The sequence below is a fragment of the Polyodon spathula genome, chromosome 7 (genome assembly GCF_017654505.1).
Source record: "Polyodon spathula isolate WHYD16114869_AA chromosome 7, ASM1765450v1, whole genome shotgun sequence".
NCBI classification, from domain to species: Eukaryota; Metazoa; Chordata; class Actinopteri; order Acipenseriformes; family Polyodontidae; genus Polyodon; species Polyodon spathula.
In genome coordinates, this window is record NC_054540.1 from 32,764,033 (window position 1) to 32,778,520 (window position 14,488).

Sequence of the window (14,488 nt, forward strand, 5' to 3'; positions counted from 1 at the left end):
ATCATTTACATCAGATACATATTATCTGGTACAAAGAAATATCAGATGCCTGTATCTTATCAATGTCAAGGTCTATTCTATATATTCTAATTTAAGGCACTGTTTAGCATTTAAAAATATATTTTAAAAAATGGTCCCCTTCTACTATGAATAAAGCCTTGAAATTTAAATATATTTCATGTAGTAATTGTCTGTGAAAAATATACAGTGAACCCCTCTTTTAAGAGCACTGAAAGTACAGAGCAAAAGGGTCTTCAGTGAGAGTTAAGCATTCATGAGAGGGACTGACAGAGAAGGGTCTAGCTTGTGAAACAATTTCACCAATCTTACCTGTTCTGCACTTCCATTCTCTATGGAGCTCTCCAAGTGCAGTTTTGAAAGAACAACTAGCAAACAAGAGGTTAAAAGAAACTTCTCAGTTTGCATGTGTAGCAATCCCGGTACCTCTCTCACTAAAGCATAGTGCCGATACCACTGTACAAAAGATTTGGCTCCTTTGCAAGGAGCGTATATCGGGCTTATGTCTTTGTATGTGATTATGTCACCTACCAGCCCTGCTGCTGCCTTCCCCCGTGCACGCTACACTTGCGTTCATTTCAGGTTGTGGGTTTACGCCTGCACCTCTTTGGTCGTTTCACCACAAAAATATATGTTGTCTGTCTGCAAAGCATGCCAGTCGTTAGGGGAGGAAGCTGGTTGGTTAATGACAGGAAAGAAGGTGTTTAAGGGGTAAAAATAATTGAACTCTCCAGGTCAAATAACCTAGGAAGTGCAAGTGTGACAGAGTAGCTGACAGTAAGGCATGCAAACAGATATAATTTTTTTAAACAATTTAGATAACATCCAGCACCTCAGAAACATAAGGTAAAACGTAACTAGAGTAACAAAAGGGAAACTTTAGAGCAGTGTATCACACTGGGGAATCAACCAGGCTCTCACAATTCAATTTAAATCACCCCAGCTCCAGTGCCTTCATCAGTGTCGCTCACATGCTTGTATCAAAACCGCACGTGTGGGTCCTGATAATGAATGGAAGTGCCGTGATCAGTGAGATTTACACTTCATCTGCAATAAACCCTTTAACATCTCACAATAAATAAAGGGACATTTCTTGATATGCTGGTGCATCTTAATTAGAAAAATCCCATGGGAAAGGCTTTCCATTCCATAAAGCTCCTCTCCCTTGATCGCACACTGGAAGACGGTTGTGCACATGGGCTTTCCATTGCGGGCAGGTCATTTGATGCCTGGATGGATCAAATACTTCCAGCTCACAAGCTAAATGGGAGGGGAAGTCAATCAGATTTCATGATAGTTATTAAACTAGTTCATAGCCTTGCTGTGGACAGACTGCCAGCCATCTCCACGCTCGACTCTTATTGTTTCTATAACCCTGCAAAGGGCTTCATTCCCGCAATAAACAATTCCAGCACACTCCATGGACATTAATAGGTCTCAGTTCGCGAGCCGCAGGATGAACGTTGCTGAAGAGCTATCTGGATGCTGAGCTCTGGCTTGTCTGTAAAGATCATCGCTTTCCCCCCACACAGCCACTCCACTGGGTCCCTCTCATCGCTTTTCCCCCCACACAGCAACTCCACTGGGTCCCTCTCAAGACTTCTGGGGCACAAGTAATGACATAATTTCTATTGGCATCCCACAAGATGTTACACCCGAAATGCAGAAGCTTGGTGTGTGCCTTACTATGGAAAGATAAAAAATGTATCACGAACGTGTTGCCATAATGCATTAATTTTAATACAACCTCAAAATACACGTATAATGTTCTTGGTTTGTAACTTGCATCGTTCACATTTAGAGGATGTGGTCGGTATGAATATAGACATCTTTAACTTAGTGTAATAAATTCAATATTGAATTAGCCTTAGTTCTTCATTTGGAGTGATAATGTGTCCAAACATCTGCAGAAGGGTTTTTCAAAATGAAATATAAAAGTGAAACAAGTCCTTTTTCTGATTTAATTGATAGTAAATAACATTCTAGAGATTTGGAGGTCTAAGTTTAATTCTTAAACTCTTGGTTCACAGTTTACTACCATATCAGTGCAATACTATATCCCACATACATCAACACAAGAACTGCTGAATGCAATGCTGCTGGAGACACATTGAAATGCATTGCAATTCATTTCAGTCTTAACTACTGGAATGGGAAGGAGGAGTGTGTGCAATCAAAGAGATCAATCTGTTTTCTAAACGAGTATTCAAATACCATCAATTGCTTAATAATGGCGCACAGCACATCTCGCAGCCTCACGAGGAATGCATTACACGCTAATACTGCGATGCAATCTGAAAAGGGCTGATTGCCTTTATCCACGAGACACCACTGCGTGCAAATGATGCCCGCAGATAGGATTCTAGGGGGAGTTGATGGTTTTAGAAGTCTTTTATGTTTTGTCTTTTGATGTCGGGCAGGAACCTCTACCAGATGCGAAAGCCTAATCTACCAGTTAACCTGCATTAAAACTGCAGCACAACCCGGGCTAAAGTGCTACAGCAGCATTCAGTAAGACTGGGAACACAGAATACTGGAATCATCATGTAATGTGTGTGCATATTGGTGTGTGTGTATTAAAAGAGATCAGGATAACAACCTTGTCTTTATCAATGATCATATGTTTGTCGCAGAATGTTTTATGTTTGTGTATGTAAAATAGAAGGTGTCCTTGATGTCAGGCATCATAGACAATATATTCATATATTCTGCCAATTAGGATGTTCTCTATTAAATGGGGCAGCTAGTAACCACCAGTCATATTACCACATATGATGGCAGGGTGGGATATGACAAACACCCACCGACAGTATTGCAGTTCAGCGCCTTGCCGCACTTTTAGTTACACAAAACAAACAAACAAAATACTAGTTTGAACAAAACACTATACACAGAGCTCTTCAAGCTACTCAAAACAAACCAGCACCCGAGCAAAGCTATCATGGTACCTTTTTTATATGGTCTTCTCTCTTCATCTCCTTCTCTGCTCCACAATCTCCTACACAACCCACACCAAACATTCATTCCTTTGTTCTCTTTATAGGATGGTACTAGGGTGTGACCTGGGCAGGTGCAGTGACTTTTTATTTTGCTGATTATCAACTGACATCACGAAGATGCTGCAAAATGATCTGTTGGTCTTGGGCAGCTGTTGAGACTCTTGGTCTCCCAGTTTGTGCCCTGTCATTGACAGAGTGTGTCTGGTTATATCGTCTTGCAAGGTTTGAAATTGTTGGCTGTGAGCACCCAAGACTGCGAGCCACAGTATGCTGCCCTAGTCCAGCCTCCAACATGCCCATTGCACGAAGGCACTGCTCTCTTGACAGGCGTGGCCATTGTTTTTTTTTTTCTGTGATTTTCTTTATTGCTTTTATTCAAGCTTGCAAATCAACAGCTGAAATCATGCCATATCCAGTGTCACTATGAACTGTCTCACTAATATGGTGATATGAATTACGTGCATATGCTTCAGTCATAGTCACTCAAGCAAGTCATGGCCAAGGATCAATTGATTAAAAAGAAACCAAAAACATTTCAGAAATGTCCATGATTTATATATCTTTTTTTTTTTTTTTAGAAAATAAATGTGTTTATTTTGAGGATCTGTATATATTGCACAAAAAAACTGCACATAAACATCATATCTGATCCTTGATCAACATGCAATATACAGTACCATGGAAAAACATTTGAAAGTGTATTAAAGCACAATAAGAATGACAATAGGCAGTCACTCTGGAAACTACATTTATAAATGAATCGATAGCTACCTACATGCCCGTCATACAAAGTCAAGCTTTGATTCTTATATGAAGCTTTTCTGTAGCATTGCACAATACTTGAGAGAGCATCTGGCTGCACCACTGGCTCTGTAGGGAAAGACAGCATACATCAGAGCTGCCATTGAAAGTTACTCTCTATGGATAACACTGCTATAAGCTATGTCTATGTTATTTATGAAGGACATTCTCAAATGTTGCTGAATGAAGCTCCCATGCAGCGTTTGTTCTGAGAGGGTTATCTTGCACAAATGACACGTTAACTCAACAGCACATAATAAAACACAACATCATTCAAACAAGGAGGAAAGCTGTATAATATTCCTCAGTCTTACAAGCAGACTGGTGGTCGAGCTCTGCATATGTGGGTCATTTTGAATGTGCAAAGCTGTGCTCACCTCCTGGTTCAGCATTGTAAGCTTCCCTATTCCTCCAGAGGCAGTCTTTAAAAAAACTCACTGCTGGACCTGAGCTGTGATGCTCTGAAACAGATACAAGGTTCTTGAACTTTTATTTGCTCTGAAACATATTTATTCTGGATGATAAGTCGAGCAACGCAGGCACCCCTAGATATCCAGGCATGGCAGTGCAAGCTGGAAAGAGAAAGAGTAAACCTGTCAGACTCTTTATCTGATCAGCCTTCTTCTGGGAACCCCTGCATTGACACTACAATCAGTTATTGTGTATGCAGTCTTGGCAAATAGATGAATTCTGTCTCAGGTTTGAGGTCCACTTGTATTTCAACATAGTGAATGAGTAATCTGGCACTTTCCATTCCTGGCTTTACTGTGAGTTTAATCAGACACACCTGAGCTTGTTACCTACACACTGTAGCTAATCAAGCTCATAGTAAAACCTGGAATGGGAGAACCTGATATGTTATTGATTTTTAACTATCATACAGAACATGCATTCACAGAGAGAACCCACAATTATGATACTTTGATTTAGTGTATATTACATAACTGCTTGGCTAAACCTTTGAGCTTGCTCTGTCTGTTCTTACAGATTAATACCATCCCCACCTGTGAAGTTAGTCTGTGCATGAGAAACAGCAGCACCAGCAGAGGGGAATGGACTGAGGATGAAAGTCAGTGAAGTTTTAATCTTTGTACGTCAAAGTCATTTACATAAAACTCCATTACTCACTCGATTTTAACATTTAACTTTTTAACACCTCCACACTGCTGTGCTGAAATGGACTGATTTTTTAAAGTTTGATTTCAGTGCAGTGTTTTATAGTTTCTTTGATTACAGGATGTTAAATAAATCCCCACCCCACAACAACCAAAGCTCAGCCTAGTCATTTAGCCCTTTAAGGTACAAGGCACACATGTGTCTCACAAATAAAACAATGCTAACTTTCTTATTTTTGCACGAAACAGGTGGTCTAAATTTTCAGCTTCCTCCTTGTGATACTTGAGCCACTTGCAAATGTATTTTAAGAGGAAACCGTTTGAAACAAACACTCTGTTCCTTGTGTACCTCAAGGGGTTAATCGAAGTGAAACAAATCCATGAAGCGCTTAAAGCCATCCTTTTCAAAGAGGCCTCCTTCTCATCTCTGGAGCAGTTTTCTCAGTCACAGGACCTGCGAGTCAAGCAGATAGAGGGAGCCAGAGCACGAACTCTGTGGGCTGGTACAGTACAGCCCCCAGCAGCACAGGCTCTCTTTCTTCTTGTTCTTTGCAAGATCGGTCCAGGGTTGTGAAGCTGCCGAGGGCTTTTCGCTGCCCCCCTCCACCCCCGCTACTGATCCCAGTGGTTCATCCCTCCATAGACTCCTCCCCTGCAGTGGGGCGCAGGTGGGTGTGCACGGGGGACACAGGGAGGCGGGTAAAGAGTTTGTGATTCCTGTTAGAATGAGTCAAGGTTTTAAAATCAGCTTTACCTCTTGTTTGCACTAGCAGCATTATCACTTCCCCCCCTTAAAGGAGTGCCAAACAAGCTTTTAATATCCATTTGACTAAAATGACTAGAAACAATATCAGTTCTTAAAGTTTGTTGTAAACATTTGCAAATTTTTAGTAAGAGGCATGTTTTTTAAGAGCTGTGGTCTTGACTACAGCCGAGAATAAATTATTTAATAATAAACTGCAAAAGATCATGTCTAGTCTACACATACGCTAGACAAAAAAAACACGCATTACAATGTTGTAGCCCCTATAATAATAATACAAATACACATTTATATATCGCTACAAAATACAGAAAGATACTTTTAGTGACGTTTTTCAGTTTGTTGATATTTTAATAATTCAAAAGTGTGTTTGTAAGTCTTTTTTTCTATTATTACAGTAACTTTACTATAACATAAAGAAAGAATGAATGTATAAATAAATAGCCTATGCAAAACACTGCAATGCCAGTTCAGAAAGACCAGGCTTCTGGTTAGGAGCAGGGCACGAGTTGACAGCCGACTGTATCCTAGCAACCTGAGCAGCTACTGTTGCCCAGAGCAGTCCATAATGCTTACATGGACGTGACACTGGCTCTGTGACCCATCGTTGTACCAGATAGCATGTTTTAACAGAACATATTATAACATGTTCTTAACTAATGGAAGTGTACCACAAGTGAGTGTTATGAAATTCATTGTTAACTATAATCAAAGGAGTAGCTGGGACCTGTTCATTAGTTATTAAGACTATCCTGCAGAAAGATTGCTGTATCGACAAATAGAGAGAGAGAGAGAGAGAGAGAGAGAGAGAGAGAGAGAGAGAGAGAGAGAGAGAGAGAGAGAGATTGTCATGCCAATAAAGCCAATTTGAATTTGAATTTGAGAGGGGGAGGGATAGAGGGAGACAGAGACAGAGGGGAGGGAGTGAGAGATAGAGAGTGAGAGAGATAGAGGGGGACAGAAAAAGAGAGAGGCAGTGGGTGAGAGAAAGAGAGAAGGAAAGAAAAAACCCAACCTTAACTTTGCTTTGCAGTTCTCCTGTGCACCGGCACATAAGTCTGACTTCTGAACCTTCTCTCTCCCAATTATTTTGTGTAAGGTATCGATCACAGTTAAAGTTTGCAGTCCCAAACAAGAGAGGTGATTGTAAACAGGCTTTGCCTGGAGGTCAGAGAGAGAGAGAGAGAGAGAGAGAGAGAGAGAGAGAGAGAGAGAGAGAGAGAGAGAGAGAGGGAGAGAGAGAGAGAGAAAGCAGATATTTTTTAAACTGATTTCTGTTCTCGGATCGGCTCAGGGACTGAAACAAGGGGGGCTTTGAGAAGCACATGAATTTTTGACGATGGGATTGATCTGTTGAAGAAGTTATTTTTTTCTTCTTTTTGTAACTTCTTGACATCGAGTCGTGTAATTGTGGTTTATCTAAGCTAGACTGGTGGGCATCGTTAAACCATATCTCTCAGCTCTGTCATTTCATATCCGTGTGCCTGATCCCCCCCCCCCGTGTGTACCCCCCACCCCAAATTTTCTGCAGGACCTCACTCTCTCGTAATACTATTTCAATTCAATTCAGTTCAATTCAATGGTGCTTTATTGGTATGACTTACAATAACAGGTCTTGCCATTTCGTTACGTATGCACATCACACACAACACACACACACACATATGTGTGTGGTGGGTGGTGTGTGTGTATATATATATATATATAGATATATAATATATGATATTATATAATATAAATATAATATATATATAAAAATGTGTAGCATATATATACACGGCTCTTGCATAATACACAATAAATACTATAGATACGAGAGAGTATTTTTTTTTTGGATTTTTTTTATGATATCTATTATTTACTATTATGTTTTTTTTATCATAACAGTACTATTTATATATATATATATATATATATATATATATATATATCTATATATATATATATATATATATATATATATATAGTACTCCCTCTCTCTCGTGCTTTATCTCACAAATGTTACTTAAAATAAAATCTAATGTTAATAACATACAATATCAGTCCCTCCACCCCTCCCTCCTACTAACAGAATGTAAACAATATACCCCTTGTCTAATTTAACAATAAACAGTGCACTTCTATTGAGTGTCTACGCTGTCCCTCTGTTGTCAGAGCTTTCTCTCCCAGTAGGATCCATAGTTTCTCAGGGTCAGGCAGGTGTGGAAACTTGGTCAAATGACTCGAGAATTTAGGATGGTATGTGTCCCTTATTTGGCAGTATTTGGAGCAGGAGAACAGGAAGTGCACCTCTGTTTCAACTTCTCCCAGCTGACAGTAACTGCACAGTCTGTTCCGTCTGGTCAGCCAGCTCTTTTTATGGTGGCCTGTTTCGATGTCCTGAAGCTCCTTAGTGTTAGTGTGGGTTGTTGCAGTGAGCTTCAGGACCAGCTGACTGAGGGGACTCTTTCCTTGGCTGAGCTCTTGGGTTTGAAGGGCCTTGCACTGTAGCGAGTCTGCATCACTTTTCCTCAGATGCATCCAGAATTTGATTGTTCTTTTCTGTATGTGGATGAGCAGTGGATAGCAGCCTAATTCAGCCCTGCATGCATGGTTTGGTGTTTTACTTTGGCCCTGTAATATTGTTTTGCAGAATTCAGCATGCAGGATTGGATTACACTGTCAAATATTTTTAGCCAGATTCTAATACATACATTTATTTTAGCCTCCTTTTGATGGCACACAAAGCTCTGCAGGATTTTTCTTTGAATGCATTCACTGTTAGGGCCAGGTAGTTAAAACTTGTGATATGTCTAAGGTGATGTTGCCTATTGTGAAGTGATACCTGCTTCTGTGAAATCTGACCTTTTTCTGGAATATCATGACTCTGGTCTTTTTCAGATTGACTGCCAGGGCCCCGGTCTGACAGTAAAGCTCTAACAGTGCCAGGCTCTGCAGTAGTCCCTGTTCAGTGGGTGACAGCAAAACCAGGTCATCTGAGTAGAGCTTTAATGTTTTTGTCATGTAGAGTGGAGCCAGGGGCTACAGACTGCTCCAACACTGTTGCTAACTCATTAATGTAAATATTGAACAACGTTGGGCTCTCTTTCTCTCACCCACTGCCTCTCTCTTTTTCTGTCACCCTCTCTTCCTCTCTCGCTCTCTATCTCTCACTCCCTCCCCTCTGTCTCTATCTCCCCCTATGCCTCCCCCTCTCAAATTCTAATTCAAATTGGCTTTATTGGCGTGACAATCTCTCTCTCTCTCTCTCTCTCTCTCTCTCTCTCTCTCTCTCTCTCTCTGCTTGCCAAAGGGCCTTTCTCTACCTCACCCTCCCTTCTCTTCCTTCTGGTCATACATCAGATTATCAGCTCCATTCCATTTTTCTTTTGAGGAGGTGGGGGTGTTAATTTCTACTGTGTAAGTGTATATATGCAGGTAAAATAAGTTGTTACTCAATGATGAAACAGTTCTACCTATATTAAGGAATCACCAGCAGTATCACCCCTTAGAAAAGTTTACCACTGTATTTCTGCACAGTACTTTTGCAGTTTTACCCTGCTTCTCTCTTGATTATACTGCGCATTTACCATACTTTACCCTGGTTTACCATGTTTATTAATAAGCTTTCACATACCTCAGAGATTTACAACACTTCCTTATGCTTTACCATGCTTTCACTGTGCTTTATTACACTTTGCTGTGCTTTTACTAGGGGAACATTTTATAAGCGTTAGTTTAGCGTGGTTTGTTTTTTAATATGTTTTATCATATCTCTCTGTGTTTTACAGTGGTTATCTATGTGTGATCATGCTTTCACTCTGCTTTACAATGGTTACCTATGCTTCACCATGCTTTCACTCTGCTTTATCAATAAGTTAATGTTGCTTGAGCTTGGGTATATGAGTCACTGATAGCAGTTCTGGGAGTGAGGTGGATGGGTGGAGATGGGGATTATAGTCCCAGCTACGCTATACTGCTGTGCCCATCTGACAGAGCTCTCTGTGAGACAGAGCTGGGTGCTCATCTCCACAACAGTGACAGAGCTCTCTGAGAGTGGCTGGGTGCTCATCTTACTATTGACAGAGCTCTCCGTGAAAGTGGCTGGGTGCTCATCTTACTATTGACAGAGCTCTCCGTGAAAGTGGCTGGGTGCTCATCTTACTATTGACAGAGCTCTCCGTGAAAGTGGCTGGGTGCCCATTCTCCAGGCTCGTTTTTAAATTATTTATAAGCAGCTTCAGCCGCAGCCTGGAATTGAATTTGTGACCTTTTAACCCAAAGGCACCTAAACTAATCACCTAGACATTTTGCTAGTATGCCAACTGAATGTTTTTTTGTTAATGGCATTGACTTGATTGTGCAATATGAATGAGTCAGCACAGAACCACTAGGGCTGCAGCATTTGCAAATTGTTTTTACCCCATAGACCCAAATTGATCAAGATCTTTACTAGGGGTGGGCCAAAACTTGTTATAATTACCTTTAATAAATTTGAATTGTTAGGTATTAATTAAATGGAATAAAACGTGTTCATTACTCAACACAAAACAATGCGGCCCCTCGGTTTCTCTTGTTTACACAATTATTAGTATCAACTAATAACAATCCGACAGGGTTGTTTAATATAGATCCTGTCGTGAGCAAATTAACTAAAACTCATTTACACTGGTAAGTGATTATTTGTCTTGCTTTTCTTTTATCCTTTTGATATGGACCAATTTCTTTTCACTTTCCCTAGCTTCCTGAGAAATAAGTCATTCTGGAATTGTGGTCCTTGGCCGGGTGTTTTCCCTCATTAAACTCCTCAAAGAACTACAAATCCCAGTTGAGTTAGGGGTAAGAAAAGGTCAGGTTTACGTGACAAATCAGTTGCATCTGAGAGTTTCTTATAATAATTAAATGTTAATTGTCATTGATTAGTATTGTAAAGGTGAGGGAAGGGCAGCTTTTCTTCTGATGATAGTAATACTGTACTACTATTATGGCTTCCAGTAGACTTTTACAATATCATTTTGTAGTTTTTTTGATTACACAATGTTAAATAAAAGATCTAAATTATGTTTTCATATTTTTGTTTTAATTGTCTCAATCCTAAAATTATAGATAATGCACAACTTTTGGCTAGAGCTGTACACCTGTACATTTGTCTTCAGTAGAAATGCTTTTTCTTTTCTACAGGATTCCAGCATGGCACAGCCATAAACAACTCCCTGGCAAAGGAGCCAAGACAGATAAAGAGACCAGTGCTGATTAATATGCAGCGTGGGGAACAGGGCTTAAAAAACAGTCCTGTAACAGTGACAGAAAGCAGGTGAAAAGAGACACGTCATTTAGCACCACTGACTAATGTGGGAGGCTGTGCATGTCCTGCATAAATATGACTTCACTTCCTTCCCAGCTTTTCTGGTCCATTGTATTAGTGTGTGTTCTCTGTGTCTGTGTTGTACTAGTGTGTGTAATCTGTGTCTGTGTTGTTATAGTTTGTGTGCCTGGCGTGGTGACTGTTCTACCCCCACAGCTTGGCTGTTGTGTGTGTGTGCTTTCTTCTACTACTTTTGCAGTTAGAAAAAATAAATAAATAATAATAACAACTAGACAACACGTGCTTCATCCACTGGGGCCTGGTTTTACCTTGCCCCGCTGTTGAGTAGGCTTCACTGGCTGTCTCAGCCCACCCACCTCGGTGCATTGGGCCTAAAAAAACAAAACAAACAAAAAAAAACAAGAACTTTCTTTTTTTCTTAACTGTCTCTTAGCAGGTTAGACCACACCTACCGCAGCTCTTTGAGCATTGTGCTCAACTCCGGTGTAGCTCTGTGCGCTTCGTCTATACTGCGCTCCCGTTGCCTAACCACTCGAGCCTGAATATCCACCCTGGCGTATGCTACGCGCTGTCTCAGGTTGTGTGATTGCACGCGGTTAAGGCTAGACGCCTGTCCTCAAAGTACCCTCTGTGCTTGCACCCTCAAGAAATAGACCCCCTTGGCGCTCTTTGCCCCTCAGAGCCTTGGTGCACACGGTGATCTCAGTGCTTTTGCACCCTTGGTGTCTCAGTACTCCACTGCTTTGACATTCCTCGTGATTCGGTGCCTTGGTGCCTCAGAACCTCGGTGCCCTCGTTGCTTCGGCGCCACAGTGCCTCAGCGTTCCACTGGTTAATACCCCCCAGTGCAGTGCTCCCTCAGGCCTCAGAGCCTCAGACCCCTGATACCTTCTGTACCCTTGGTACTTTGGCGCCCTCAGTGCCTAGGTGCTCTAGTGTAGGTGACCTCAGTGCTCCGACGGCCTCGAGACCTCAGAGTCTCGGTGCCCTCGGTGACTCGATGTTCCGACATTAGACGCACTAGTTGATCGGCGCCCTCTGGGCCTCAGAGACCCAGCGCCTCTGTGCCCTCAGTGCTTTTGGTGGTTTACCGCCCTCAATGCCTAGGCGCTTCCATTTCTGGATGCCCTCAGTGCTTGAGCACGTGGCGTGACCTTGCCTTGATGGCAGGCACGCCTAAGTATCATGCTTGCATGTCCTTCAGAGGGAAGCTCCCTGCAGAGGACAAGCACCTCCTCTGCGTCCAGTGCCTGGGCATGCAGCATGCCTCCTCTGCCTTGGGAGATGAAACTTTCTGCGAGATGTGTGCAGCATTCCAGTCATGGGTCCTATGCAGCAGTCTTGCCAGGTTCACCGGTGTGGCTTCTGCAGCTGGCTCGGAGGACAATCTAAGACTAAACTCCGTCAGCCCAGTTCAGGCATTGAGATGTTATGTTGACAGGATGAGAGCTCTGTGTCAGACTGACCAGATCATCGTCTGTCATAGTGTAAGGATCCTCAAAGTAGTGGCTGTCTCACTGGATTGTGGACACAGTTTCAACTGCATATACTAAAACTGGCCTACCCACACCTGGGCGGGTGGCCACTCACTCTTTAGAGGAGCCTCATTGTCCGACATGTACTGTGGCTAGTTGGGCTACCCCACATACTTAATGTGGTAGATCCCTCTATTCATGCCTTCATTAGGCACAAGGGTTCTTGAGGGTGCATGCTCACACCGCTAGCCATACTTTTACTACTTCCGTCGTCTGCTGTCTCTGCTCACGCTCCCTTGCAACGGCTTTGGCTTTGGTGGTGGTCTTCGAATTGAAAGGGAACTTTACGTTACGGATGTAACCCTGGTTCCCTGAAAGAGAAGACAACCACCAACCTGTGGGGTAGCACCGGCTGCCTTCATGGATCTGATGGAAACGAGGAAGTGAGCTCCATGGTATGACTATTTGTTCCCTCTTTAGGTGTCACCTTCTCCTTTAGTAACCTAATGAGATATATATGTGTATGTATGTGTGTGTGTGTGTGTGTGTGTGGGGGGGGGTGGGGGGGTGGGGGGGGGGGGGGTGGGGGCGGGGGGTGCAGGTGTGTGTGCGCACAAGCGTGTCTGCCCTCTATATGGATCTGTGTGTAGATTCTCCCTTTATTAGTTTTGCTCCAGCTCAATTCAATGTTGTACGTTTCCTATTACTATGTAACAGGAGGACAATACAACCCCCCCCCCCCCGACAACAATTCATATTCCTAGGATGATAAACGAAGCATTGCGGTCTCCAGTCTGTCTGTGATATCAAAAACCCGGCAGCATTTAACTCCAGCTATGATCACATTTGTGATAAAAGACAGTTGTGTCACTGATCTCCCGGAGCAAACAACAGCTAAAAAATGAGTAAAGAAATGCTACTCAAACATGACAGCGTGGTTTAATTCATAGAGATATGAACGCAGGGGTGAGTAAAAATGTTCATTTGTCTACCGCGGCTGTTTGCACGGGTAGTGTAAATGTATTTTAGAAATCGCACATGTCATTTTTGTCTAGCAACCCAGTGCATTTCAAAAGGCATTTATCTGCAGGAAGCAAACAGTAATTTCATCACACCACGTGAAACTTTTGACTCCTATTAAAATCATCTGGATTTAATTTGAATTGGTAACATTCAATGAATGGAGTGAAAAACTGGGACTTTTTTTCTTTTCTTCAATTCCCTGATGCCATAGCAGCTCTGAAGCTGTTAAAATAACAGTCTATAACACAATCATAATGAAACAATTAAACATCGGTGTACTGATTGCACTATCCAGGATAGGAAGTTGAAATTGGTTTGAGATCAATTTTTAAAAAGTTACCATAAATACGGAAATTAGTCATGCAACTCTTTCTAAGTGTGTTTGATTACTAAACCCTGGACCTTCCTCACACCAGCTAGCAAATTTTCTTTGTTGGAGAAGTCACCAAATATGACAAAAATGACCTCCTCGTCCATTGCAAAGAGACTGGGACGATGAAGTAGATAAAACAATAAAACCAATCCACTTCCAAATGAGCTCGCTCGCTGACTGTTCCTATTAATATCAAAATATGATAAATAGGGGGTCCCTGAGTGTCTCCCCAGGTAAAAGCACAGCCACGTTGCGTGCAGGGAGAGTCATACAGTCAGGGAGCTCAGGTTCGTGTCCTGGCTGTGTGAAGTTGTCTTTTCTGGGAATTCCACTGGGAGTGTCACATTGGATCTGGTGCTCCTATGGGTTAGGAGGCAAAACCATCAGGGACTGTTTGTCCTACAGCGGACCCTACTGGCCAGGTGACTTGTGAGCTCAGAGCAGACACCTGCAGGCCTGGCCTTTGTCCTCCAGAGGCTGGTAGCTCGCTGACATCTGCTCTCGAGTTCCTGGGTGTAGAAGAGGAAGCTGGCTTGGTCAGAGGATTGGAGGATGCCCACTGAACCTTCAGTTCTCCTATGTGGGAAATTGCTGCGATGAGGGGAAAAAATGATTG